Here is a 25,754-nt window from a genome sequence, read left to right as displayed (position 1 = left end):
GCTAGTTTAAGTAGTTTAATCAGTTTTTTAAAAAAAGTTTTGGGTTTGAGGGGACAGTTATATACATATTTCTTAGCCAACAAATAGCCCACACATAGCTCCTCTAAGACCACTTCAAATTTTCATGTAAAGATTTTTATACATATTTTGTCTGGCTACCTGCCACAGACACAACTGCCCATTCATTACTGCAGCACCAAATGTGTTCTGCCTTCTCACCTCCTGTTCCATTGGTGGTGATGGAGGGACTGCCAAGGTTGTTCTTGTCTAGCTTGGAGCCTGTCGAATCTCCACCTCCCACGCGGTTATGAGGACTGGCTAGGTCCTGCATTTCCATAGACCTACAGGAGGGGGGAGGAGGGAGAAGGAGGGGAGAAAATTAGATGAACTGCGATTTTTGAATGGATAACAGATCAACAGCAATACGCTCACACAGCTGGGAATGTCCCACCTCTATATATTACGTTAGGATCTCAGTGAAACACGTTGAGTGACATGCTGTATATCCACATAGGGATCACACACACACTGACATACACACAGAGTCATAAAGTTCATGCTTCTCCGTACCAGTTAGCTTACATGAGCATGTGTTCAGGGGTGCTAGACATTGGTCTGCGGGCCTGCTGGCTCTTTTATAGTGTGTGTGTGTGTATATATATGTGTGTGTTTGTTGTGTGTGTGTGTGCACACGTCTGGGCTCCAATACAAACCCACAGCCTGCCAGCATGCTTTAGTTTTACAATGTGTTCCACATGCATGACTGGAACAAACCCAGCACACGAGGTGGTAATGGTAAAGTGAGAGTGTGTGTGTGTGTGTCTGTGTTGTGTGTGTGTGTGTGGACGGTTTGAAGTGGAAGTAAATAGAGACATGAACAGAATGAAGGTGCATATTTACAGTGGAGTAGTAGCCTGGCCTTTCATACAGGTTTATTGTTTATTTGGATCCCTGTAAGCTGTTACCGTGGCAGCAACGACTCTTCCAAGGCCAGGGAGAGGTGTAATTGTTTTTAATACATTTTCATACATGCCGAGCTGTAAGCAAAGCAACATAAAACACTCGCTCATGACTCTTCATCACCTGCTGCCACAAACCCCAACACACTGGCATGTTCTTTCGATGAAAGACATAGTTTAATGTTGAGTCAGTGTGTGCGTGGACAATACTTTGTATGAACGTGTGTGTGTACGTGTGTGAGCCCTGACTCATGCTGCCCGCAGGTTGGTCACACTTGTGCTCTTTGTTGAGACATCAAAGTGAGAAATGACAGAGATGGAGGGAGAATTAAACAAATGCGGGCTGCTGGTCTACCACTCTGTGTGTACATACAGTGCGTGTATGTGTGTGTGTGTGTGTGTGCGCACATCTGTGTGGAAGTCTGGAAGCAGTCCATCTCAATGCTATGGGCAGATAGCATCGCCACACATGACTGGCAACCCACAGTCAGACTGACAGGTATAAACATTTAGCTTTCAGCGGACAAGGAAGATGCAGCTAAAGGGTGCAAAAGAGAGAACGAATGAAAGATAAACACTCTAAATCAACTCCCGCTGTCAACTCTTTTTTTTTCTATTTACAGCTAAACATTCATTCTGCCCTCCTGTGCATTTTGAACTACAAACACTGATCACTGTTTTAACATCAACAGCGCTTTATTGTGTGTGAGATACTGAGCCAAGCACTAACTTCAAACAAAAGCCTGAAATATCCCTTCTATACATGGCAGTAAAAGTTAAGAACTTTCACAGATTACAGTGCTTTTTCACTTTCTCTCTCTCTCGTGCTCCGACACTCTTCATCCATCCTTTTCTTTTGTCTCTCAACAGCAGGAAATGATTCTGCCTTCCCTCCTTGTCCGTTTTTTTTCCCTCTCCTCTTTGCTCTGTTTCGCTCCTCTCGGGAGGCGATGCCAGGAGTTGGTGTTTCATAAACTCCTTTTCTGGTTTTCACATTATGTCTGGTCATTGAAAAAATATGCTGCTTGTTGCAACGTCTACGCCTGTAACTAAAGATTACAGTCGCTACTAATTAATCTGCTTTTAATTTTTCGATTAAGTTTTTAGTACATGAAATGGTGAAAAAAACACCCTTCTCAACTTCCCAAGGTGACGTCTTTAAATGTTTTGTTTTTTCTCCAACCTTAACTCCAAAACCCAAACATGTTCAATTTTACAGTGATATATGACTGCAATATCAGTACAGCTGTGAGGAGCTGGAACCAGAGAACATTGGTGTTTTTTTTGTTTTTTTTTAATTTTACTATTTTTTCTTGAAACATACCAAAATAGCTGAAGATTATTTTTCTGTTGCTCAGCTAACCCATTCAGCTGGAAATAATTAATAGAAATGAATTACTGTCTATGTTGCATGCTCTCTCTTCTTGTCCTTAGGTTTGGATCAGTATATGTTTTCCTCTGTGAGAGTGCGAGTGTGTGTGTGTTGTGTTACGGGCACTGAGGTCTTGGGAAAGTGTTGATGACCTCATCACAGCTCGCAACTGCAGTGAAACCTCACCTCTCTGCACCATGAACGGAGAACTAACACACACACACACACACACACACACACACATAACTGTGCTCCAACACACTCACACAGAAAGTTCTGAAAAACTTGATATTGTTTGTCATATTATACAAACAGATGAGCGTACCTGGCGTCCGAAGGGTCTGGAACATGAGATTCACTGTGTGACTTCTTCACCTGCAGAGAAACCAGAGGAGAAGAAATGTTACTAAACACAAACACACACACCACCACCACCACACACATTACATACAGTTCATAAGAACCAGTGTTTAGTGTGTCATAAACTGGCCTCATAAACCAGCGTTTATGACAAATTTATGACAAATTATATTTACATCCTGAGCTGTTGTGAATAACAACAGAATAAATTAAACACTTCCAGGACAGGAAGAGAAAATTAAAAACTCTAATCTGATTTTAAATGACCTGAAAGGGAACAGAAAATGTGGCATCTGACTTTAAAGTTTCTGATTCTTAAATGTAACTATGATGCAGAGAGAGTAATAAATCAAGAGTGTGTGTGTAGCTGTAGCCACCATCGTGATGCAAGTGCTAACTGGCGCCTAAATGACAGATATTAACTTTCCCTTGTTCACCTGTGACCCTGCTCCACCCCAAGCTCGAGCCCCTTCCTCAACCCTTAAAGAGTTGAAAGGTCATGGCGGGGTCATGTTAGGTCACAGAGCTCACTCTTCACCCTTTAAAAGGTCACCATAGGCATCATATCGAGCCTTGACTTTGGGGGGTAAGCGAGACATTTGGTTGTGTCAATCACTGTGCGCTGGAGCTTTTCCTTAATCACTGAAGTTTGAAAAAAAAAAAAGAAGAATTGAGAAAACATGCTTTAGCCTCAGCGCCTCCACTACGCTCGCATTCGCCGCACTCGTACACAGGGCTGGTTTTTATATGTGTTGCTGCGTGTGAGGGTATGCGGAGCTAGACGGCAGACCAGCGGTTCTCTATTAAAATTCCTCTCTCTTATTTGGAACAGGAACTAATTAGAACAGTAAATGCAGGGCGGAGTCAGGGCCAATGTGTACCAGCTGCCCTATAATCACTGTGTCAACACACTGTCGAGGTGTAGGGCACGCGCGGGGTGCCAAACACACACACACAAACACACGCTCACGGCCCAATTCACCCAGGCAGCATATATTCAAGTCATTTACACATTATCGCAATCACAGGTAAGTATGCTGAGAAAGTGCTTGGCCAAGCAGACGCTAAACTCCAGGTATGTAGAAACTAGGACATTTCTGTGTGTGTGTGTGTGTGTGTATGTCTGTGTAGAAGACTGCATTGTGATGTTATGGTTCTGATTAGAGGATCCTGCTGAGAGCGAATAAGAAGCAGCACTTAGCTGTTTAAGACAGGGTTCAAAGGTTAGTCGGTGCCCTCGTATGGATCACTTTACACACACACACACAGTCACACACAAGCCACTTTCATGTCAGGTTTCATGCTTTACCGAAATTTAACAAGGCTGTCAGTCACGACATCAACAGCATGGCCGTGAGAAACTGCAATCCACATGTAACGCACACTCAGGGCCACATACAAACGTGGGTGTAGGCTACACACAGGCCCGCATGTGCGCACACACACACAGACATAGAAACACACAAGCTGGGCTGTTTCTGTCTCAACATGATCTGTGAAAACACAAGCACACGCAGGCTTTGATCCTGAAAAGCTTTTATCACCGTGCTTCATCCGTTGCACACTTTCCCTCGCTCTCGACCTCTCTGAGTGTCTCACCTCTCTGTGTCTCACCACTTTTCTTTTTCAGAAATACTTGTTCCACATTTTCAAAAATGTCTGTATATACTTTTTTAATTTCACAGTTTTTCCAACTTAAACATTTTTTGTCATTTCTCTTTAACACACACAAATTATCTCAAACATTTTTTTGTCATGTGCTAAAACTTTTTCGACTTAAATTTCATTAAAAAATACTTTTACTACATCCGGCACACGTCATGTTAATGATCCTATTGAGGCCCATTAAAACTGTACTAATAATAAAAACCTGTCATGCAATTATGAAGCAACAAAAATCCAAGCGCTCACTATTCCAGTTAGATTACTAGAAAAGAGGAAGTCCTGCGTTAAGACACTCAGCGTCATTCTTCCTCTTTCCATATCTTGCAGTAAAACATGCACTATTTAATCTTTAACAACAAAACCAAGGGCCTACAAGCACACTCTTACTGGCCACAATGCCTAAAGTACCCATTTGTGTCACCTGAGCCACTTAAATAGGTGACCTTTGACCTGGTTGGCCGGGTGACCGGGCTAGAACACAACCGGCCCAACTCAGGGACTCCCTGAGGGATAAATACAGGTACCCAAGGTAATTAGCGCTAATAACAATGATTTATTTAAGGGAATTACATACTGCTATGTTTGTGTTGTTACTTGCTAATGATATTCATTATCTAATGGTTGTAATAATAATGTGATCCTAAAAGGCAGTAATAAGAAACATTAGGTGTGAGTCAGAAATAAGCAGAGGCAGTCCTAATTCTGGTCCTAGTTTTGTTTCTCCTTTTTTCCCCTTTTAATGAGCTCACTCAAGAATATAAAATTTGACACAGGAGATGCATCAACGTTTGTGCTATTGTTTCTGGCAAACTGCGAAAACCCTGCACAGGAAGAGAAAGGGGGGAAGAGAGGGAGACAGAAAGAAGAATAGCGCTATGTGTTTCTGGTCATAGCCCAACCCATCTGCAACGGGACATCCGATACCATGCATAGAGTTGCACACACTCACAGTCACACACACACTGAGACACATACACAATTGACATATGAAGGCTTTAAGAAAATCAGTTCTACAAGTTTGACACGTTTTTTTTTTTTTTCCAAAATAATCTCTCTACAATAGAGGCAGTTTTTCCACTTCTCAAAAAACTGCCATAATGTAAAATACTTGAGCACTGACATGAATTGTGAAATTTTTAATTAATTTTCTTAATTGTGGGAAAAACACAACAAATGAATGAGATACCTTCCCATAAATATCTAAGAATATCTCATAATGATAATTTATTTAATCAACTGTAAAACCTATATCCAGATAAATTTAGAGAACAATTAAAAAAAACTGCTGTGTTTGCGTTGTTTTGAAACACAGTTATATTGTGAATTAATTTTACTTAAATTAATGTGAATAGTACCTGGCAGCAACTACAGTGCTGTCACTATGACCTATTAACCTCATTTTTTTTTACAAGTGCTTTAAATATTGAACCAAATCATCCAAATTAATGTTATGTCAAATATTAAATAGTAATATTCATCTTTCTTTTACATACAGAAGCATTTAGTCTGTCAGACATGTGACAAGAAAAGTAGAATATTAAATGCACTAGTAGTGCAGAGAACACTACAACAGACAATTTAAAAATAAAACTGTAGAATGAGTTTGGGAATAAAACATACTTACACACACACACACACACACACACACACACACACAGAGTTAAAGATCCGTTCTTACCTCAGGGTGTAATCAGGTCAGTTAGCAGTCCTATACTTCCACAAAGCATTACAGAGCTGTACGATCCACCAGCCTCCCTTCAGACACAGGCTTGTTGCTGTCTTTCTCTCTCTCTCTCTCTCTCTCTCTCTCTCACACACACACACACACACACACGCGCAAACAGAAACACACTCGTACACTCCTCCAACACAGATACACTTCAGCTCGTCTCTGTCTACCTGCCTCTCACTTTGTACTCCAGGTGCCACGTTTTTCTTGCTCTTGCTCTAAAGGAGAAAATGCATTCTTTTTTCCTTTCTCTCTCTTTCTCTTTGTGTCTTTCTTTCTGTTTCCCTCTGAACAAACACACAGCGGGTAAGAAAAGGAGACTGAATATAAACTACACTCCCCTCTTCCTCTCTCTCTATCGCTCTGTCTCTAAGGTCAATCCACACACAGCTCCTGTCTTCCTCCAGTAATGGGGAGCATTTCACTCGTCCTGCTTCCCTCCTCGTCTGCCTCCTCCCCCTCTTTTTCTCTTCTCCTCCTCCTCCTCCTCCCGTCTCTCTCTCTCTCTCTCTCTCTCTCTCTCTCTCTCTCTCTCTCTCCTTCTCAGCTGTCACTCACTACAGACTCACTCAAGCTTACATTTAAAACCAAAGAGCTTTTTAAATGTAGCAGATGTAGCTTTTTTTGTGCAAGTCCATTCGTAATAGAGACACAGATGGATAATGTAGATTCCACATTGCAATTACAGCCTGTATATGAAAATAATATGATGAAGAATTTCAAACGTAAAACATAACTCAAACAAGTAAGAGCCCCGAAAATCAAAAAACATTTGTGTGTACGACTCAAATCTTGCTGATGGCAGCTCTCGCCTGATTACTTCCACCAACGGTAAATGGAGACGTGGTGAGGATGTGATGTCAATGTCTTGCTGTGCAGTAGAAAGTACAGGCTGGACCATAAACTTCACACTATGCAACTGACCCCCCCCCCCCAAGACACACGCACACACACATCCTCCCCTGTGTCACCACACCGCACAGAGACTCACACCTGAGTGCACACACACACACACACCCAATCTGTGTAAATTGGAACCACACGGGCTGCACGTGTGTGTCATATGTGAAGTGTAGCTGAGCCGGAGGGATTGGTGGGTGGGGGTTCAGGAGGTACAACATCAACAAGGTGGACTCATGCACAAACACACACATACACATACAAACACACATAAATCTCCCAGCTGCCTCGGTCTGAAGATGGCACTCTTTCACTATCGTCGTCAAGGTGTTGTCAGGGGAGGTACACGCCCAAACACACACACACACACACACACCATGTGTGAAATGATCACACACATTTTTAAACCAGGCCAGCACAGCAATTCTGACTCTTCTCTTTCAACAAAACCTCACCCCACTAATAAAAATTTAAAGAGTCAGTGCATTCAAATGATAAAAAATGCCATTTATCTAACTAAGTTTTGAAGCTCAAAAAATTCTGCTTCTACCGCAAGTGGTGGTAAACTCTGCTGATCTTAGTTAGTATCGTTTTTAAGCATCTCTCTGGTGTTTTTGGTTCAGCTTGATTGTCTTTGTACTGTTAAATGGCTGTGGCACCGATTGTGCTGATTTAAATTTGGTCCATGTGTCAGTTGGACTAAAAGTTACTCATGTTTAGTATGTGTAAAAGCAAATACGAGTCAGCAAAGATGAAAAAAACATGAATTACCTATTCATTTTTGTACTGCATCTTAAATGTCATAATGTGTCTTAACAGAATTAACACAAGGCTACTTTTTTGTATTGTTATGCATTGTTCACAGATGGAATAGCACCTCCATCTTATAGGGGTTGTGGTCCTATACTTTATGGCCAAGATCTCAAAACTCAGTTGGCAAATAAATCCAGACATATCTGCAATAGATACCACTATAATTAGGTGGGAATTTTAATTTGGGTGAACTGACCCTTTAACAACATGCAGAGCAGTTTGAATGTTAATGTACATGTACAAGGCAACAGAAAACAGCTGAGAAGGGTGCCAGATGAACACAGGCCTGGAGACCAATTTGGAACAGGGCCACTGTCTCCAACTGTGAACCAGCCACCTTTAGCTCCATCACCATGGTGACAGCATGCAGCCCTGTCCCACAGCATTTATCCCCCAAACCCTCAATAAACACCTTGATTGATAGACTGTCTGTGGACCTGTGCACATACATCAGTGTGAATATCTGTTCCTATATGTGTATGTGTGTGTGTGTGCGCTGAGTGTATGTGGAGGACTAGCTGTCAGAACAGATTAGGGTGTTGCCAAAGCGCTTGACAACTCAAGCACTTTATTATTAGCCAGGCAGGACCCCATCGGGAGGGGGTCGTCCAAATACATCCCTGATGAAATATTTTCACAGCAAGTGGAGAAGGGAGCAGGGGAGGTGTCCCAAAACACGCCTGATGAAATACAAAAAAAGAAAAAAAAAAAAAGACACAGTAGTGTGGCATGGGCACATCAGAGCAGTGAACTGAGCAAAGGAAACAGGTAGTATATTAGACAGCTAAATGACAGGACCTGGCTTTGGTTTTTGTTGACTTTAGGAGTGTTTTAAAAGTGTCTGACAGAGGTGCCTCGCTCCCTTTAAGAGGCCCTCGAGAACAACTTTGTTCTTCAAGTGGAACAACAGCACTTTATCTTCCCCTCAGCAGACTTTAAGACAGGCAGAGACAGACTCTGATTCTTTGTATCTCATTTGTCTTGTTCTTCTTGGTTCTTTTCATTTATTTTGAGGTTTGAGATTTTAGGGGGGATTTATTTTATTGTAGTTATTACAAGCATTTTTAATCATTTTACATCTACATTTCTGAAATTTAAGCAACTAATCAAATATGACTTTGAAGGGGTAGTTTAACATTTTGGCATTTTGGCAACTTTATCGCTTTCTGTCCGAGAGATGAGAGGATCAATACCACTGGCATGTCTGTTTAAAAAAATATGAAGCTTCAAATACAAACACCAGTATCTCTAAAGCTCACTAATTTAACACATTATAGTTTAATTTGTGCAAAAATCAAAGTGTAAAAACAAAAAGTTGTGATTTTACCAAAGCCAGGCTAGCTGTTTCCTCCTCCTTCCTCATAATGCTAAGCTAAATTAACTAGCTGCTGGCTGTAGCTTCATATCTGCATATCTGTCTATTGTATAGACATGAGTGTGGTATCAATCTTCTCACCTAACTTTTAGGAAGAATGCAAAACGGCAAATTCCAAAAAATATTGAATTGTTCCTTTAATATTTTTAACTTAAAGAAAACCTACAAAAGTGAGGAACACACTCATGCTGTGAGGCCAAGCAGAGGTCAGATCAGCAGAACTTTACTTGAAGTTCTAGCGACTGACACCTTAAAGCTACTTAAGGGGAAAGAAAGGGTGAGTGAAGGATATAATTTTCAGCCAAATTTAGCTCAGTTTTAACAGATGCCTTTTCTGCTATGCTTTAGCTGTGTCTCTCTCTCCCAACAGGGTTCATGAGGAGAAATTATTTTTAAAAGTTCCTCACACAGGTACATACACACGCACACACACACCTGTGCAACATGATCATCCTGACATTGGCTGGTGTGTGTCGACCACAAAACACACTCATGAAGGATGTTACTCACCACACAAACATGTCCTCCATCTCTATCTATCCTCCACATATTCTCTCTCTCTCTCTCTCTCTCTCTCTCTCACACACACACACACACACACACACACACCAAGTCTCACCCGTTTACCTGTCCCCTGCTCAAAGCTCTCTGCTCTCCCCATTTGTATGAGTGGTTATCGGTGTGGTAACTCAATCCCCTTCCTTTCATGTAAAATACATTGTGCCGAGCCTCCTCCCTCCCTTCCACCACTCTTCTCCACCCGCCCCCCAGTTCCCCCAGCCTGGGGAGGTGTAAAACTATCCCTCTCTTTATACCTCCAAAAATGCCCCTTTTTCAGGTGTAGTAGGAAGCTATAAAAGAAAAAAAGAAATGAGGGAGTGAAAGGGAAGAACAGGGTGAGTCTGTGGAGCAGGGAGGAGGTGGAGGAGGAGGAGGTGTTTGGGTGAAAAGGTACTCTCCAAAAACATCTCTCTCTCTATGTCTGACTAGGTACCTCTCTCTACCTGCCTATGCTCACATGAAACTGCCAAGAGCTGACTGGCGTTGCTCACAATTTGAGGGACACAGAAATGAAAGTATGTTCACACGCAGTTTCTGCACCTCGAGTATCACATGTCTTTGAACCTTCGCCCAGGGAGAGAGAGAGAGAGAGAAAAAAAAAAGACAAAAACAGAGCTAAAACTAGACGTTGGCCTCTTCGTTGAACCCCCAAGACAATACGAATGATCTGAGAAATGAGAGAACAACATGCAGCATGGTCGCTCCAAGCTATGTAGCACTGAGATGTTGCGCGATTCAAGACAAAGAAAGAAGAAGAGTCTGGCATATATTCCCTCTCAAAACCACAAACTGTCATTTTTACATTTAGGTATTTGCACAGATTAAACAAGCTTTTTATAATCTGTAAGGAACTTTAGTGGTTCTGGTGGGGGAAGTTTTCTTTCTTTCTTTCTCTTTTAACCTTCACTGAGAGCCAAGTTTTCCCTGTTTCCAGCATTTATGCCAAGCTAAGGTAGCAATCTTCTGCCTGTAGCGTTACTTCTAACATACAGAAATGAGAGTGGAATCAGTCTTCTCATGAAACTCTTGTAATAAAAATCAGTAAGCCTATTTCCCATTCTGTTAAATTCTTCCTTTAACATGAGGCAGAAGAAGAAATGACATGGGGGCCAAGACTGAGCTTCTACCCTGCATCCAGACAAATATGGGGCATTTAGAAAAGGCATCATAACTGCTGTGATACCACACTTGTGTATATGTCATATATGCAAAGGATTTGCCATTTAGTATTTTGCCAAGAAATCTGTCCAGATCCTGTCCTTATATGTTTAAACTACATCATCAAGGAGAGAAAAAATGTTAACTTCCCAATGACCTGTCCTATGAAATCAGTTTTACCCTCCGAAATCATTCTTAAATCCCCGTTTCAATTTCAAAAGTTTGATACCACACTGATGTCTATATGATCGGTAGATATATAGATATGAAGCTACAGCCAGCAGCTAGTTAGCCTAGCTTAGCATAGGGACTTGCCGATGCTACCCTGCATAGCTCTTGCTAGCTTGGTGCTATGCCTCCTGGCTAAAAATGTCACTTTTACAGAGTCGTGTTTTTTATTAAATGACGCATTTCTTCTGATGACAAGGCATGGAGTTGAATTATTATTTGAATTATAAGCTAGCAAGTAATTCCTGATGGGTTTAGGGTAATCTTTAAAATTAAGGGAATGGTTCAAGGGTGGTTAATTAAACTCACTAATTTTAAAATTCCCAGCAAAATTTTTATTTAATTGACTTATTGTGACTACACGTTTGGGGGAGGAGGAGCAGTAGAGGAGAACAGTAACTAAGGCTGCTCTCCATCCCACTGGCCGTCCTGGTGGTCTTCATATCTGTCATTTAAATTGGCTCCTCATTGTCTCGGAGAGTGAGGGAATCACAGACATGATTTAATGCAGCTTTAGTCGGCGGAGACAAATGAAAAGTCACTGATGGATGTGTGTGTGTGTATGTATGTGTGTGCGTGGGCCGGTTCTGCGCTGTTAATTGTGAAGCGTTTGGCCTCGACTGCCCCTGCTCAGCTAATCTGATGAGAGTGATTAAAAAAACAACTGGGAGAAACCTAAACCAGTCCACGGCTGACCAACCACACACACACGCACACACACACATAAGCGCTCCGGCCCTCACGCTACTCAGTGGCACAGAAACACTAAAGAACACACAGCTCAACATGAAATATCTAAAAATACAATAGACATCAATAGAAAGAAAGAGGGACTGATAACTGCAGAGTGGTGTGGTGAGTGTACGGTTGAAATAACTAATCGTTAACACTTTTATATGGACAAAATGATTAATCAATTAACTTCAGCAGCCTTTAATAATTGATCTGAATGACTCAATACATGGGTCAATACATGACGCCCAGCTCCAGGCTACACGATGTGTATGAGTCATAGCACGAGCACAGATTAGTAACCAAGGTAGAGGTTGTCACGGTATAGCCTATAGGATATAATATTACACATATGTCCTAATTCTCTTAACTTATGCCTGTTTGTTAACAATAGTAATTTAATTGAAGGCTTGATTTAGAAACTCAGAAGAAGAATCTTTAGTACAACAAGCAGCAGCTCACAGATTGGTCATTACACGCTCATGCTGTGAAGCCAAGCAGAGGTCAGATCAGCAGAACTTTAATTGAAGTTCTAGCGACTGACACCTCAAAGCTACTTAAGGGGAAATAAAGGGTGAGTGAAGGATATAATTTTCAGCCAAATTTAGCTCAGTTTTAACAGATGCCTTTTCTGGGCTGTGACGTTATCATCTGCCAACGCAACAAACTTTAGAAAAAAAAGGAAAGTAAAAGCTTCTCCGTAAAAGGAACAGAGCCGAGCATGGGTATTAAAGTTCTGAACAGTCTACCTACATGGTGTCAGTGGTGAGCCACTGTCCCACACATCTACTATTAGCTTGGTGCTACACTCTCTGGACAAAATTCCACTTTTACAGCGTCACATGTTACTGATTTTACTACAAAACAAGGAATTAATGGAGTGTGATGAATTTTAAGGATACATTTAAGGGGAAATTAAAGGGGAGAAAAGGATGTTAAAGGGTTAAGTGACATTTAGAATGTTTTTGAAATACATCTTTACTGTATATCAACTCCATGTTTTTGTGGCAGAAATCAACTTGATGAAATGGAGAGTAGAGCGAGTGGCCTGGAACAGTACGAGCTCCTCACTGCTGCTGTGCAAGACCTGAAGAAACACAACACCACCCCCCCACCCTCTTCACCCTTCTCCCGTCCCTAAAACCGACCGCAGCTACCGCAAACCCCCACACCCTCCGCTCAATCCCCATAACGCAGCCTTTCCCCCTCTGAATGCACCAACCCACACCCTGAGCAACTCCACATCCCACAGTGAAATCAATGAGATGCGTGTGTGTGGTGTGATGTGTGTGTGTGTGTGTGTGTGTACACCAGGAAAAAGGTCAGGTAAGACAGCGAAGAACTGAAAAGCAAAAAGTGCACATGCAAGTGTTATGTGTGAGTCTAATTCTGTCTAAGTGTCTAAGTGCCCAGGGTGGTCATAGCTGGAGTGTGTGTGCGTGTGTTTGTGAGCCTGTGTGTGTAAGTGCGTGTCTGTGGCAGCAGCAGCAGCATCAATAATTAAAGCTAATCTCATTAGGCCTCAGATCCCTTTCAGACGCTTTTAATTAAATGATGAATGGCCTCCCAGCTGCCTGTTAAATAATGCTGCTCATGACATCACAGCGTGTGCATGTGAGGGGTACGACATAAGGTAGATATCCTTTTAAAAAAAAAAAAGACACACGGATGGACATTCAGCAGACAGATAGGTATGCTCTCACACACACACATGCCATCTGCTCTCAGATCTGATATGCAGCCGATTATTAGGAGTTACTGCTGCCCAGCATGCCGAGGAGAGCGAACAGGAGTTGAGTGTCTCAGAAGTCACAAGCTGTTCCATCATACCAGGCCTCGAAACACTTCATATCATCTTCCTAATAAAATCACTCACAATACCATATGTCTGCGAAGAAGGGAGGCAGATTGAAGGAGAGGAGGATGTACGTAAGTGTGAAAAAGAAAAGAGAGAAGGGCAGAAAGTCCCAAAAAAGGGACAGTAGAGAGCTCGGGGGTGTGAGAAAGATAAAGATAAAGGAAGACAAAGAGGGAGAGACCACAGGCCAAATTAGAGAATGAGAGCAACAGGTAAAGCAGAGGACAGGTAAGGGTGCCAAAGTGCCCTAGGCTCCAGACAGCATGGACCTGGCTATGAGAAAACTCATAATCCCTTCTGTTTCTCACCCCCCCACCTCTCTCTCTCTCTCTCTCCTTCCCTCCCCCTCTCCACCGTCCACCGCCCCCCGCTCTCGGGCTGGCTCTGTATCGGATTGCTGACTTCACAATAGGCCCTGAATCATCACTCTAGCCGGAGACACAGAGGGAGAGACGAGGAGGCGGGCAGGCCAGAGGATAGAAAGAGAAGGTGGGACAGACAGAAAGACAGAGGTACGGAACGGACAGGCAGATAGAGAGAAATCAAGGACAGGGAGAGTAAGATGCGTCGACATCAGCAGCTGGTTAGATCCAGTTCAAACACAGTCACATGGACAAAGGTGCTTCCTCAGGAAGTTGTAACAAGATCAGTAAATAAATCTAGCACAAACTGAAAATAGAAACACAAAACTGACATGGTCTCAGTGATAATGGAAAGCATGCTATAGGATACTATACATTTTAATGCACTGCATACCTCTTTGTGTCCTTTTTCAACATGCAGGGTATACTTCAGCATTATTAAACTTTTTTATGGTTATGTTCAGGCACTCACGGCACTCGGTTAAGGTTAGGGAAAGACTGTGGTGTGGTTTAATAAAGAAAAAGTTCACTGGGACTTCAAAACCATAATGCGCTTTCGGCCCATGTACGTCAGCAGACAACAGGCTGCGGTCTGCTTGACCCATGCATCAACTTTTGACACAGCAGAGAACATTGGAAGTCTATAAGACTACCCTGTATGCTGAAAAATGACACTTCTGAGGTACCCAGGGCATTAAAGAGCCATCCCAAGGGGTCCTGACCAAGTGTCCATTTGTGACAATTTGGGAGTGAGGCTGTTCCTCCTGATGCTGAGTACCAGGCTGATACCAATGCTCTTTTATTCACAACTTTAAAGTCTTGTTTTATGTAATGTAACATGAGGCCAGAGACTGCTGGGGTGCTAAAGAACTGAGTCAGCAGGCCATTATGACTCAGTGAATATAACTGACCTTATCCTCTTAATAAGGTGAATCGGATTGGTGCTTCATTAATTTGAATAACATTAACTCTTAAACACCCACCCCCCTCTTGGGGGTGGTCTGCTTTAATTAGAACAAATGGACTGTTTAAGATCATTAAACGACCCTTGCAAAGAATTTGCAAGACATAAAGTTTTCAATGATTCCTTATACTTGGACTCCTGCTTTAAAGATAGAAAGACAAATATTTTTATGGTTTTAATTTAATGATCTGCTGTGCATTACACCTAGACTGATTTAACAACTGAAAGGACGAAGAGTCCAATCTATTAAAACATTACGTTTTTGTAGTAGTATTAGCAGTGTGTGAACGTCCTAGATAGAGCTAGTATCTCACAGGTCGAACAGGAGGTGGTAAAAGGTTAAAAAGTGACACCAGGTAGTGACAAAGCATTCGGAGGAATTCAACCAGGTCAGTTACCTGGAAGATGCATGTCATGTATACTGCTTAAACAATTTGTCAATTAATCACTTAGTTGATCAACAATTCTGATAATCCTTCAATTATCCATTGTTCATTTATCAAGCACAAATGCCAAACATTCGCTGGTTCCAGATCCACTAACTAGAAGACTTGCTTTTCTGTTTTTTCATGCTTTTTTTTTTTTTAATAATTGCTAATTAAATATCTTTGGGTTTTGGACTGATGCACAGACAAAACAAGAAATCTAAGGATGTCACCTGGGTGAGTAACTGTTATCCAGAGGAAAATTAATTTAGTTTGCAGCCAGGCACTAAACACATTGGTCACAAGAACACAACAGTCTATAGCCAAGGACTTCAAAGGAATAAGAAAATATACAATATATGAAATCGAAAAATTAGTTGCAGCTCTAGAATGTAGTATTAAGTCTGTCAGTACAGAGACCCAGGTCACAGCCCATCTGGCCTCGGCGACCCCTCTGCTACCTCTCTGATTCTACGCTGCAGAGAGAGAAATCCAATCTCCCAGCAGAGCAGCAGAGGAAGTTCTCGCGGCAGGCAGGGCAGGCAGGTTCCTCCGTAACCAAAGCACAATTGTTGCAATTTCATTTCCTTCCCAGCAAAATGAGGAAATATGCTCCTTTTTTTGTAACCAATGGCAGATGAACAGACCAGAGCGAACAAAAGGTGGGCTGTGCTATCAAGGTCTCTATTTATGGAAGTTGCTGGGAAGTAAAATGTTTTACTACTTTACCATGGACTTCTGTCCATGTAATGTAATTTTTGGAAGAGTTTGAATTCAGCGTCATTACTGGTGCAGTTTCTTTAAGAATCAACTTCCATCATGTTAAAATGTTCAGTGGAGAGAAATGTAACATCTGGCAATAATGTGATTTTCCTTGAAAACTCTTCAATAATCAATAAAGTGGGGAATCTTGGCATGAAATATTGTGCCTTGATTGACTTCCATTAAACAAGCATGGTCACAATATGAGACAGTCTCCACTCAGATGACCTCAGCCTTCCCACACCACAGAAAGTATATGTGTATAACAGAGAAACACCTACACACACATACAGTGTACTCTCACACAGACACACAAGCACACATATCATGTGGTTTCCTGTCTGGTGCGTTCCTCTAGAAAGCCCACGCCGGGTTGCTCTGGGTTTCTAGATGGATTCTCCAGTCTGTTTGGGGGCTTCGACTCTGTCAGACTTTGATTGTTTCACAGGCCGTCTGTGACCTGCTGACCTCACACCTAGCTGGCTTTCCCTGGCCGCCCAGACTTTCACTCAACTCTCTTATATATGAGATATAAATTATCTGAAACAAGACTAGAACTGAATAGGTTTTTGGTGAAAAACAGACGTTTTGGCTATTTCATGCATCTTAAATAAAAGTAATGTCAAAACAAAGGCTCTAGAAGTTCTTATTCCGTTTTTCACATGATAGTAGGATTTTATCTAAGGTATTCACTTTGGCTGATTTCTCCAATGTTCCAAACCTCATTTCTGAGAAGAACCAGCTCACTGTGTGGATGAACCTAACAGAAACAGTAGGAAACCTATAGCTGGGTTCCATCCAAAAGTAACTATATCAGCCTACCACCTCTACAGCTTATTGATTAAGTCACAACCTCCCGCCAAGAAATAGTCTGTCAGTATAAAACCACAACTTGTCATTTTTACACTTTGGTATTTCTATGGACTAAGAAACAAGATGAAATATGTTAGTTGCTGAGCTTTAGACGTGCTGGTAGGTGGATTTGTTACCTTTGGACAGAACCAAGCTAGCTTCCCCCTGCTTCCAGTCTTTATGCCAGGCTAAACTGACAAGCTGAAAGCAAGATGTGCGTGGCGTTTAAGAGTTATTGAGGAATTCTATCCATTCAGTCAACACCAACTCAAACCTCCATTCGGCTGTCTCCATCCCCAGAAACAACTGTCCTGTCAGCATCAGCTCCGAAGGAACTGAGCAGACAGCAACCGGACAAACTTTATATACTTTTTATTGATTTTGGTGCATTTCCAAGCCACTCATCATAACTTAATCAATCACTACAAATACCATTAGTAAGTTCAGAACATATAAACAGTCTGAGATTTGTGTGAACAGCTGTCTGTGGAGATTACGCTACTTTAAGTATGCCAGAGAAAGATTAAAAAAACAGTAATGTAAAAACCTGGGGGGATATGGCATTTTTTGAACTCTCCACATTTCCTTTTTTGTCTGCTTGTCTGCTTGACTTCATCTCCTCCTTTCCCACAGTAAATAACCATAATGAAATCAAGAACAATAAGTTTTATTTCATGAAATTATTAAGTGTCCCAAATTTGTTCTTCCCTCAGCACAGCTTAGACGGAGGTGACTAAAAGTCTGAACGACAGAAACTCTCAGCAGCACTCAGCTGTCAGCTAAACATAAATCTTGCAAGAATCACTGTACACTAAGCTGAAATTGAAGTGCACCTCGGTGCCACAACTAGGATGCCAGCCTACTAGAGGGATGCCAGGGGGTAGCTGTTACACTCCACACTCCTGTGTGATCTGTCCACATGCCTTGTCGCCGGGCAGATTTTGAAACGACTGTCTATGACGCCAATGCAATCTTGGCAATCAGGGTTGGGCCGTGCTCGTATTTAGCTACTGCTGCTGCATGTAACTTTGTGTGAATGTGTCTGTATGGGGTTGTAGGGGTGAAAGAGGGGTGCAACCTGACCCCTTTCCTCCTCTAACTCGGTCTCTCTCTCTCTCTCTTTCTGTCACACACACACACAGACTGGGACAGCTGCCATACTCGGGGCCTCTCCCAGCGCACCAGAGGAAAAGGCTATGGCTAAAAGAACCTTTTTTCCCCTCTTTTTTCATCCTCGCCCCCCTCCTCCATCTCTCGCACTTTTTTCTTCCCGTGGTCATACGTTTAAATCCTGCAAGGCTCCCTGGGGTCAACAAACACCACCGTTCCCCCCTCGTCTCTCAGTGCTTCCTCCGTTAGCCAACAGACTGGAGACTTCAATCAGGGCTCTGTCGGATCAAGAGTCATTGAGGGACTGTGTGTGGAGTTTGTGTGTGTTCATGACTGTGTATACCCAAGGACTCATGCTGGTCTATCTGCTTATGCTTATACAAACTGATGCTAATGATTCCACTACACTCGTAATAAAACATTTGATCCAAACAGCATTGTCTTCTAATCGTTGTCTCACAGAGCTACATTAAAGAAAAAAACAGTTATCACCTTTTCCCCAAAGCTAAACAAGTATGTGACAACAGGTGGAGTGAGACACTTAAACAAGCTAAAAGTAGCATTACGGGGCTAACCACTGCTGGCCCTGCCTCGGGCTCCTTCAAGCGCTCCCTGAGGACCCCAGACGGCAGGCTGGCCTTCGGCAAGCAGGCGGCCAGAGAGGACGCCTGACCATAACCCAGATGACGAGCGATGGATGTGGTGGGAAAAGGGCGGGGTGGAGGAAGTAAGGGACGGGTGGACTTTAAAGGGTAGAGGGAAGGGTGGTGGGGGTATCAGGTATCAACAGACAACTCCCCGAAACTTTGTGTGTGAGGTCCACGCTGTTTTCTTAGTCACCCGAGACAGGACTATTTCAATGAAGCAGCGTGGGGAAAGAATTAGCCACTTTCAGTTTAAATATTAAACAAGAGGGAAACAGTCAAAGGAAATGAATTGCAATTACTGAATCAATTTACAAATTAAAACTTCATTCTCAATTGAAGTTAAATCAAACTTGAGAAAGCTGTCATTTGATAATTTGAGGTTCAGATGTAATCAGAGTGAGAGTATAACTGCAATACAAAACTGCAAATACAGTTTCAGCCAAAAAGTCATTTAACAAAACTTGAAACTGAGCAGAAAAGCACATTTTATTTACAATGCACAACACTGATATTCTTGTATGACACGAATATCATCTTAGTTTTTGTTATTGATTGCCTGCACAGGCTCCACAGAAAGATAACTAACAACTATTCTGATAGGATTCATCCTTTTTAGTCATTTTTCATCAGAGATGCCAGTTGTTACTTGTTTTTAGCTTCTCATTGAGATTTCTTCATCTCATATACTATTAAACTAAATACCTTTGGGTTTTTGATTTTTGGTTGGACAAAACAAGACACTTCAATGTGTCAACTTGGGCTTTGGGACAGTGTGATAGGCTTTTTTATTTTTCTCTTTTTTCCCAACAACATTTTTTTGCCATTTTCTAGGCTATAAGATTAATCTATAATGGAAATAATCATTAGTTGCAGTTGGGAAACATTTTCACTTTACTGATTTTATTCTCTTATACACTTTACACACAATTATGTCCTCCCCATTGCTATCAGTGAAGGTTGACTAAACATTGGAAACACATTTAAGTATAATGCAACAGAGCATTTTTAGCAACCAAAAAAAAAAAAAAAAATCACAAATTACATCGTTCATTAATGCAGGGCTCTTGAATTAGACTGTATTGATTTTAGCTAAGTGTACCTAATAAATTGGAAATTTTGTGTCAGTTATAAACTGTATATAAAACCTAAAATTTCACCAAATCATTGATACTAAACACTGAATCACAAATAAATCTACAACAGCAAATCAAATTGAATTAACTGAGCATCAGTTTTACGTAGCAAACTTCAATATTTCCTGCAAAAAAACAGGAAAGATGACACGTTTGCAGAACTCACAAACCTCAGCTCTAAAAGCTTATAGGTTTGTGAGGTATGATTAAAATCTCTGCCCTTGCTCTGAGGTCTCATTTCCAACCTGAACAATTAATCAATGTCTTTGAAGCCGCAGCTCAAATTCACATTATAAATGATATCACTGCCCTATTTAAAGCAGGTGAAGTAATTGTGGAATATGGACATCAATATTTGATATTTGGATGTCAGCAAGACAAGATGGATGCTCCTCTCTTTCCTCCTTTCTTTCTTGGTAATTCTCTGTGTGTTTGTGTTGTTGTGTTCATGTGCAGTACAGTACGTGTGAGTGACAGTGCTCCACTGGGGTCAGCCCGTAACCTAACCCAGGGCGAGTCTGACAGAACAACACAAAAAGTGGGAGAAAAACAACATACTTCATGTGCTCTGTCCCACTTCGTGCTATTATTACTGTCGAGGCTGGCAGGTCAGAGGGAAGGTGGGGGGGTGGGGGTGAGAGGGAGAGAGAGAACCAGGCTTGATGGAGGAGGAGGAGGAGGAGATGAAATTACACCTGTTCTGGTGGCTGACTAACGACTTTGAAATGCGAGTGGACCTCGCTCGCCGCCAAAATCATTTTCCCAACAATACGGCCTGATCTTTAAACAAGCAGAACTGGGACGCTGTGCTGACGTGACGCAGAGACGGCCTGCTGTGCTGAGACACTAACAAACCCTCAGGGCTGTGTGTGTTTGTGTGTGTGTGCGCGCGCGCCTAAGTGTGTCACAGAGGTCTACAGAAACAGCAAAAAAATAAGTCCCAACTTTTTAAAATTTAGTTGATCAGCAATTTAAAAGATTATGAATTAAGTGGAATTACGTGCACCTCTCTACGCTCTCCTGTGGACACTTATACACACATGCACACACACGGCTCCTAAATTGATGTCTATGTCCAAGTCTCATTCACTCTGACTGCTGCCATATGGTTACTGTACCCTCACTGAACCACATCTGCTGTGTGTTAGCGCGCGCACACACACACACACACACACACACACAGGGGCATACACGCATCTCTCCATTGCACCCATGCTCAGGCTTGTGTGGCCGATAAAAGGTATACTCAACCACCCACACACCCACCCACACACTCACACACACTTACATGCATACAGTAGCCCTTAACTCACCATCTGTTCGTTGAGGTCCTGTGAGGCCTCCATGGCTTCTTTGGTTGTGATCCACTGCACACTTGAGGGGCGAAAAAGAGAAAATAAAAAGTGGGTCAGTGGATAGAAAAAGAAGTCACCTTTTTATTATTCACCTGTGCACAGGTTTAATGGTGAATGATCACCTGCACTAACTGTTTTGCGGTGGGTCTTGTGGGTCTGACCACCAAAATTTAATCACATTTTGGACAAAACCACCCATCATACTGTATTAATTTCCCTCCTTTTTTTCATGCCTTTGTGCATCTGTCGGTCAGGCCTTCTGTCAGCGTGTTTATGTGTGAGCAACAGGAGACTGAAGGAGGGAAGCAGCAGCGTTAACTTCGGCATATCATCTTCAGCCGAGGGTGAAGCGGAGAGATAATTGCAGAAGTAAATATCAACAATGAAAATGGAGAAGTGTAAATGATACGGCTGCTTGGCTGGCTCTGGACCACAGACACAGTGGCTAGCTAGCTCACGAAGACAGTGAGTGACCCTATTAATACTAGACAGGAGACAGGTTGGTGCAGGAGTCTGGAGTGATGGAGAGGCCGAGGTGATCGTCTACAGCTTCGAGTGAGATAAGATGCTGCGATCAGAAAAAACGAAGACAGAATTCACATTGTCTTTTCTTTCTTTCTTTTCCTCCTTGTTTCTGTCATACAGAGAATGACGTTGCAACAAAAGGCCCAGCTGGAAACAATGGAAAACAATGCCATCAACCCAACAGAACAGCACAAAATGGCTCCTCTCTGCTGTATCGTGCAAAGGCCGTCAGAAAAGTTTGACAGTTGAACAAAAGAGTGGTTTGCAAAGACACGCACTTGCATGCAAACACAAAAGTCCTTCCCTGTCATTAGATCTGTGGTTCCCACCAAGTGTGGTAAGGAGTGCCGCTGAACCATTTCCAGCTAGTCTTCCCCACGAATAAAACACATTTTTATGCAACTGCTCTATTTCACTTCAACTTATTCTCCTGCACCTGCACTTTGAGGGAACAGGCTGCAAATGCCGTGCGTTCTGCACAATGTAATCAAGGCTTTGCGGTTGGCTAAGTGAATAAAGGTCTACTACACAACAGCATATATCACACAAACCAGTGTGTGAAAAGTGTGTGTATATGCATGTTGTATTCACAGTAAAGACACATAAGGGATAAATGGACTGTTTTCTCTTCTATGAAGGCTGATCAGCATTTTAAATTAACATGAGGGACACTAACAAGCACACATTAAACTAGGGGAGGATGTATGACATATATGACTTTTTTCAGTTAGTTCAATATATATGTGTGTGTGTGTGTGTGTGTGTGTGTGTGCGTGTGTGTGTGTGTGTGTGTGTGTGCGTGCATGTGCTCGTGCACCGTGGAGTTTTCTGGCTCGATCCTTTAAACTAACTGGCATCCTTTTAATTTTTCATAGCATTCAGCTCCTCCTCGCCTGAAACCAAAGACAATAATGCGTCTCTCAGGTGAATTGATTTGTGCCCAAGCCTCCCTGACCCCCCCCTCTCTCTCTCTCACCTTTGTGGAGGGCAGAATCAGCCTTCTTACATCTGGTTGCCTTTCACTCTCCCCTACATGACTTAGTCTTGTTTAGCAGGGATGCAGTGGGCCACGAACACACATAAACTGAAGTTCACCCATCATTTTCATGAGTGGTGAAGGGTTTGTCTGACTTTTGGGACATCAAAGTGTTAAAGATACAGTGTGTGTGACACTCATAGGGAGTGTAAGATTATTTCAGATTAGCTTAGGACGTTAAAAAATAAATATCTGACATCTGATGCATTTAAAAATGCTTACGTTTTGTGAACTGATGATAACCAACTAGTTTGCCCACTTATTGTGTGTTGTACCCCTACTACACATGACTGCCCCGCGTGGCCCTGAAAACCACCCAGCGGTTACCTGACACTGCGCAGGGAATCAATAATGCCTGCCATTTCCTTCAGCGTCCCAGAAGAGAGAATTATATTTCTCACTATGGCTATTGACAGCGACATAAGAAACACATATGGGACGGCGGAGGAGGAGGAGGAGGAGGAGGAGAAGAAGAAGAAGAAGAAGAAGAGGAAAGTGGACTGCACAGCTACACTGCGGTAATTTCACGCTATAAAAGCCGAAGAGGGGAGAATGTGGGACAAACCGCAGACTCGACTGCTGGCTGGAGAGGCTGCAGTGAAAAGTCACATATTGAACTGACTTAGCAATCTTTTTTTTAAACACATAAATCGATTTTTTTAGATGTCACTGTTATGGAATGATCTTCCCAAATGTCTTTATTGTTAACATTTAAGATGCAGGCACTTCCTCTTACTTATATCTGTAACTCTGGGTTTAACTGGGCCACAGTTAATATTTCCAGCAGCTATACTGAGGACGCACACACACTTTATTCGTGAGAATAACTGTGCGTAACCATAATAATAATAACAAAAATAAAAAAATGTCTCATGTGGACCACAACAAAAACTGTAAAGAGTGAGACCTATAGACAAAAACGATTAAGAGAAATTTCCACGTGAGAACGTAAAGGTTTTTCTTAATTACTGGCTCACAATGATAAATTAAATTTTAATAAAAACGTCATTTTGCACCTCTCTAAGCTTCAAGGCCAAATTCCAAGCAACTGTTTTTTAGTATTATATTGGGGTTAATAAAATACAGTATTTTAGATCATTATCCTGCAGGAGTAAAATAAAATTACTAAATGACAAAAAGGAACAAAAATAAAATGTGAAATAGATACGATATAAAGAGGTAGAATTTATTGGCTTAAAATGCCCCACATAAACTGATATTGCCTTTCCAAACACTTGAGTATATATTTTTATAAGACAGTAAACGCCAGGCCGATGTAATATTTTCCTTAGCTACAGCACATTTTCAAATTAAGAGCAGTTTCCAGTGTGAGTGTATTCAATTTAAAAAATAAATAAATAAAAAGGCCGGGATATGAATTTATTTTCAGACTGTGTGTACGCAAGAATTTATCTTTTCCCCCCAAATCTCCACGGACCAAATCCTGTCCTCCCAACTCTTGCGCATTAATGCGCGTTGGTTAAGTATGAGTCCTTAATGTGAAATCTAATCTGTATGGATCACGGCGCAGTAGGCCCCTATCAGATTCTGAGTCGGCGCGTAACTTGTCATGTTGTTAGGGGCAGGCCAATAGCCAGGGGCCATTCAAGCCCTGAGAGTCAGGCCCCGGCCCGTGGTATAAGATTCCTATTTCCCTACATATCAAATATAAACACAAACTCCACGTGGGATGAGAGGAGAGATGGGGAGGAAAAAACCGTGGACACGCCGAAGGGATGGAGGCTGAGGAGACTAAAATCCTCCATGAGTCCACTGATGAAATCTGGATTTAAAAAAAGGATGTAGAAATGACACTGACCTGCACCTCAAAGATCCTCAGACGACAAATAATTATCAGATTAAAGCCAATTTTATTTTCATCATGTCATTTTTATCATTTTTTTCTTAGTAAAAAAAAAAAAAATGTAACAACAATTTTACATGAATGGGGCTGATTAATTTCATATTCATTTACAGTTAATACCAATTTGTAAAAGGTAAAATCTTTACCTGAAAATAAATAACTGGATAAAATCAATTTAAGCGGTTTTAAACCTGCCGAGGATGAAGTTTAGACTCAATCCCAAACTGACAGACACAAATATTATCTCCTTTGATTTATCAGTGTGTATGTAGCTGCCTGACAACAACAGTTCACATAAAGAAATTCATGATATTATTATTGTTGTCAACTGTGAAAATTAAACCGTTTCTAATTCAGTCAGAAAAGAAATCTTGTCATATAAAAGCGTATTTTAAATAAATATGCGTTTTGATAATTATTTCTGAAAATTCATTGAATGAATCAGGCTGAATCAAAGTCAGAAACTATGACAGCTACCGAGTTAACATCCCGTCACTTCAGCCTCCCAAACAGTCACTGACCTGCTGTTTGACAGAGTAAAAACCACAGATCTGTGACTGTCTGAAAACAGAGAAACAAAAAGTGAGCATACCTGCGTCGAAATTATTTTTCGTCCCGGCGAGAAATCAGCTCCCAGATTTCCTTCACTTCTTGGAGGCTCTCATAATCAAATGCAGTGTGGTCGCCGCACAGCTCTCCCTGCTGTTTGCAGGCTGTCACTGACTGGATCAAAACACTTCAGCCACTGCTGGCCATTACCAGCGAGACTCCCCCCCCCCCCCTCAGAAAAACACACACGCGCGCGCGCGCGCGCACTTACACACACACACACACACACACACACACAAGCCCGAGGAGTTATTCAGACTCGATGAAACTAATTTACAAACTCAAGCGCAAGTCCCGGGACTCGGTCTCGGTGACCGGACCGCTCACTTGTGCGGGGCACACCATTATTTTCGGTTCGCGTCCAAGTTTGAGCACCAGGCAGTTCGCAGGCATTGGACTC

At 41.9% G+C, this 25,754-nt stretch overlaps 1 long non-coding RNA gene across 1 annotated transcript; it reads right to left on the bottom strand.

Annotated features, from left to right (window-relative positions):
- Positions 1-212: 212 nt before the first annotated feature.
- LOC108895556 (uncharacterized) lies at positions 213-25,748 on the bottom strand. Its single transcript, XR_001962985.2, has 4 exons — positions 25,338-25,748; positions 21,279-21,339; positions 2,657-2,706; positions 213-341 (listed from the first exon to the last, which is right to left on the bottom strand). It is a non-coding gene; the product is annotated as an uncharacterized LOC108895556 (long non-coding RNA).
- Positions 25,749-25,754: the final 6 nt, after the last annotated feature.

Source organism: Lates calcarifer, unplaced genomic scaffold, assembly GCF_001640805.2.
Source record: "Lates calcarifer isolate ASB-BC8 unplaced genomic scaffold, TLL_Latcal_v3 _unitig_4022_quiver_1647, whole genome shotgun sequence".
NCBI lineage: Eukaryota > Metazoa > Chordata > Actinopteri > Centropomidae > Lates > Lates calcarifer.
The sequence above is the reverse complement of the archived record's forward strand: the minus strand, read 5'-3'. Positions and strand labels throughout refer to the sequence as shown.